This window comes from Arvicanthis niloticus, chromosome 1 (genome assembly GCF_011762505.2).
Source record: "Arvicanthis niloticus isolate mArvNil1 chromosome 1, mArvNil1.pat.X, whole genome shotgun sequence".
NCBI lineage: Eukaryota > Metazoa > Chordata > Mammalia > Rodentia > Muridae > Arvicanthis > Arvicanthis niloticus.
In genome coordinates this window covers 137,764,521-137,769,196 of record NC_047658.1, presented here as the reverse complement: position 1 = coordinate 137,769,196, position 4,676 = coordinate 137,764,521, and the positions used below count along the sequence as shown (strand labels likewise).

Genomic DNA, 4,676 nt, shown 5'->3' with positions numbered 1-4,676 from the left:
ATCCCAGGACCATGGTGCATTCTAGAGGGTTCCCCCATCTCCTACCTCTCGAAGTTGCCTGTTTCCATTGTTTCTGCTGGCCCTCAGGACTTCAGTCCTGTTCCCCCCACCCAACACCTGATCATGTTTCCCTCTTCCCCTCCCTGTCCCCTTTCCCACCCAGGTCCCTCCCTCTTTTCTCCCTCCTGTGATTGCTTTCTTCTCCCTCACTTGGGATCCTCACTCAGGCCCTTCAGCAGGCTTGTTAACCTTGAGTTCTGTGGATTATATCCTAGGTATTCTGTACTTTTTTGGGCTAATATCCACTTATTAGTGAGTACATACCATGCATGTCCTTTTGGTTCTCAGTTACCTCACTCAGAATGATATTTTCTAGTTTCATCCATTTGCCTGCAAAATGCATGAGATCCTCGTTTTTAATAGCTGAATGGGTCCAAGGTGGCTGCCGAAGATGGCGGAGGGGCAGGTTCTAGTATTGGATGGCCGAAGCCATCTTCTGGGCCACCTGGCGGCCATTGTGGCCAAGCAGGTACTGCTGGGTCGAAAGGTGGTGGTTGTACGCTGTGACGGCATCAACATTTTTGGAAATCTCTACAGAAACAGGTTAAAGTATCTGACCTTTCTCTGAAAGCAGATGAGTACCAACCCCTCTTAAAGCCTCTACCACTTCTGAGCCCCGAGCCACATTTTTTGGCGCACTGTGCGAGACTTGCTGCCCCACAAGACCAAGAGAGGCCAGGCTGCCCTGGAACACCTTAAGGTGTTGGATGGGATCCCTCCACCCTATGACAAGAAAAACCGGATGGTGGTCCCTGCCACCCTCAAGGTTGTGCGGCTGAAGCCTACCAGATAGTTTGCTTACCGGGGGCGTCTGGCTCATGAGATTTTATGGAAGTACCAGGCAGTGACAGCCACTCTGGAGGAGAAACAGAAGGAAAAGGCCAAGATCGAAAGAAGCAGCAGCTCTTGAGGCTACGGAAACAGGCAGAAAAGAATGTGGAGAAGAAAATCTGCAGGTTCACAGAGGTCCTCTTGATCAATGGACTCCTGGTGTGAACCCAATGAAGATTGTTCATCCCTCATGCCTGCCTTGCCTGCCCTTCCTCCATCGCCGACCAGGGAAGTGGGGACCAAAGGTTCCTTAGGCACTGCTCCTGTGGGTAGAGGGTACCAGCTGAGAACTCACCACCTGCTTAAGTTTTACTAAAATGAAAGCCATGGAATGACTTGAGCTTCAGTGTTGAGAATGAGTAGCAAGGCTGCCCCACCCACCTGATGCAATACCATATTCTGCAGCTATGAAAATGAGGGCTACACCCCTGGGCTGGAATTTAGAAGTGCACACTGAAGACAATGACCACATACAGGCACTGCCTTTGCTCCTTCCCAGCAGACCACAAAGCAATATTGTTCTGGAGGATTCTATATGCTAATAAATTCTTTGACTTAAATTAAAAAATAATAGCTGAATAGTATTCCATGTGTAAATGAACCACATTTTCTGCATCCATTCTTCCGTTGTGGGACATCTGGGTTGTTTCCAGCTTCTGGCTATCACAGATAAAGCTGCTATGAACGCTATGAACATAGTGGAGCACATTCCTCTGTGGTATGGTGGGGCATTTTTGGGGCATATGCCCAAGAGTGGTATACCTAGATCTAGTTCCAATTTTCTGAGGAACCTCCAGATTGATTTCCAGAGTGGTTGTACTAGTTTGCAATCCCACCAGCAATGGAGGAGTGGCAACCTACATATTTGGAAAAAAATCTTCACTAACCCCACATCCAATAGAGGGCTAACATCCAAAATATATAAGGAACTCAAGAAGCTAACCTCCAAAAAAAAAAAAAAAAACCCTATCAAAAAATGGGGTATAGAAATAAACAGAGGAATCTTCAATGGCCAAGAAGCACTTAAAGAAATGTTCAAAGTCCTTAGTGATCAGGGAAATGCAAATCAAAACAACCCTGAGATTCCTCCTTACACCAATCAAAATGGCTAAGACCAAAACCTCAGGTGACAGCACATACTGTCGAGGATGTGGAAAAAGAATAATAGACTGTTTTTAAAAAACAAAACAAAACAAAAACTGCTGTCTTTCTTAACAAAAGTTGTACTTAATTCAGCCAAGCTTATAGTCATTATACTGCCTGGATCTTTTGCCTAACAGTTATCCCTCCAGAGTCTTGTGTGATGAATTCTGGCACTGTCTATGTCAGGTTGTCTTTAATGTGGCCCATCATTAAGTGTGAACATTGTAATATTGTTGAGACAAAGCTTTGGTATGGAGAGGGATTTTATTATTAGGTGGTAATTATGAAGGAAAGATCAAATCAATTTCAGCAAAATGGTTGGCCTTATAAAATATAGTCTTGCCCTTTGGATGGAACCTTAGAAATCAGAGCTCATACCTGTCATTGTCAAGCCTGCTTTCTGACTTTGATGGACCTCCTCTCTTTTCCTCTTGTTTTCTGGTCACCTGATGACCCTGTTTCCTCTGGTAAATCTGTTTTCTTCCTCTCTTGGAACAGGTGATTTGTGCAAGACAGGAGCCAACATCTGGAAGGTGGTGCACATGATATTGTCCTCTACTAGTATATCATAATTGATATGAATCTTTCCCGTGGTTGGCAAGGGGCCTCCCAAGAACAAGGAATTCAACATAGATATCTTGGTAGTGGGAATAAAGAAACATATATACACAGTATTAATAACATTTTATTAAAAAGGAAATATGCATATTCATAAAACCAGAATCCCAGTACAGTTATCTTGGTGTGGTCACAGGGACTATTTATACTTGTTGACTTGAGGCAGCAGAATCTGTTAGTCTATTTGCCCCTTAGGTGCTGGGTTTCTTATCCTGTAATCTCAGATTTTCAAGCCTCTGAAGGTGAGTTACAAGCGTAAGAACCCTTACAGTATGTTACTAAGTGGATACCATGATGTTTCATACTGCAATAATTACCAACACATACCAGTTTACACTTTTTATATTGTTATACTTAGTTACTATTATATACTATTTACTCAGTTTACTTTATTTCTTTTTTACTTTTATTTAGAGGACTCTGATTATGTGGCACATCACAGAGGATGGTGAATTTGGTAGCTCAGCATTGGTCTCAAGTTAAAGTTTTCAGTAGCTTTTTTTCTTAAATGTACATTGATGTTTTTGCCTGCATGAAGGTGGCAAGTCCCTGGAACAGGAGTTACAGACAGTTGTGAGCTGTCATGTGGATGCTGACAATTGAACCTGGGTCCCCTGGAAGAATAGCTGGTACTCTTAATCTCCAGTATCCCTTCTTCCTGCCTGCTCTGATGTTGTCTTAGCTGGTTCCTTAGTTTTTATATTTCTTTTTTTAGATCTGAAGATCCAACTCAAGACTTGTTCCATGTTGGGCTGTTGCTTCTCGCTTGAGCTACATCCCCCAAACTTCATTTCTGTTTTATGAATTTTTTTTTAATCTCAATGATTTTTTAAAAATATTGTTATCCAGTTGGAATGATGTTTTAGCACTGGGGAAAGTTTAACCCTTTCAATAAACAAGCTCCCTTCTCTCCAGACTATCCAAACACATTTTACCAACACTCCTGATGTACAGGAACATTCAACTTGAGTTCTAGAAAAGTCTGGTGTGCTCCTTAGACTATGTATTACTCCTTCCTGCAACAACCAGAATTATAAAAGTTACTAGAAAACAACTCCAAGTACAACAGTGAGAGCCTCAAAGCGTCAATGAATCCCGAGTTCCCATCTATAGTGTGTGTGTGTGTGTGTCTGTGTGTGTGTGTGTAGATAGAGATACAAAGACAGAGACAGAGGCAGAGGCAGAGGCAGAGGCAGAGGCAGAGGCAGAGGCAGAGGCAGAGGCAGAGGCAGAGGCAGAGGCAGAGGCAGAGGCAGAGGCAGAGGCAGAGGCAGAGGCAGAGGCAGAGGCAGAGGCAGAGGCAGAGGCAGAGGCAGAGGCAGAGGCAGAGGCAGAGGCAGAGGCAGAGGCAGAGGCAGAGGCAGAGGCAGAGGCAGAGGCAGAGGCAGAGGCAGAGGCAGAGGCAGAGGCAGAGGCAGAGGCAGAGGCAGAGGCAGAGGCAGAGGCAGAGGCAGAGGCAGAGGCAGAGGCAGAGGCAGAGGCAGAGGCAGAGGCAGAGGCAGAGGCAGAGGCAGAGGCAGAGGCAGAGGCAGAGGCAGAGGCAGAGGCAGAGGCAGAGGCAGAGGCAGAGGCAGAGGCAGAGGCAGAGGCAGAGGCAGAGGCAGAGGCAGAGGCAGAGGCAGAGGCAGAGGCAGAGGCAGAGGCAGAGGCAGAGGCAGAGGCAGAGGCAGAGGCAGAGGCAGAGGCAGAGGCAGAGGCAGAGGCAGAGGCAGAGGCAGAGGCAGAGGCAGATCTCATAACCAGTACATGCAGATAAGCTGTAAGGCATCTCTCTGGGTTCTGTATTCTAGAGTCTTTCTCCTGTGGATTGTTCATCTTCCTTGTGTTCTCATTCAGGGTTACTGAATTAGTCCAAGTTAAAGGCTGTCAATTGACATCTTAAATCTCAAAACCAAAAATTTTACCTTCATCTCCCTGCCTTTTTGAACAATTAAAGCTAGTAACTCTGTCTGGATATCAGGGCACATGCCTGTAATCCCAAAGCCCTCCTGCTAAGAGGAATGTGAGTCTAAGGCCAACAGGGG

The 4,676-nt window shown here is 45.4% G+C and overlaps 1 pseudogene; it reads left to right on the top strand.

The window, feature by feature from the left end:
- Positions 1-451: 451 nt before the first annotated feature.
- On the top strand, positions 452-1,056 carry LOC117724421 (large ribosomal subunit protein uL13 pseudogene; annotated as a pseudogene).
- Positions 1,057-4,676: the final 3,620 nt, after the last annotated feature.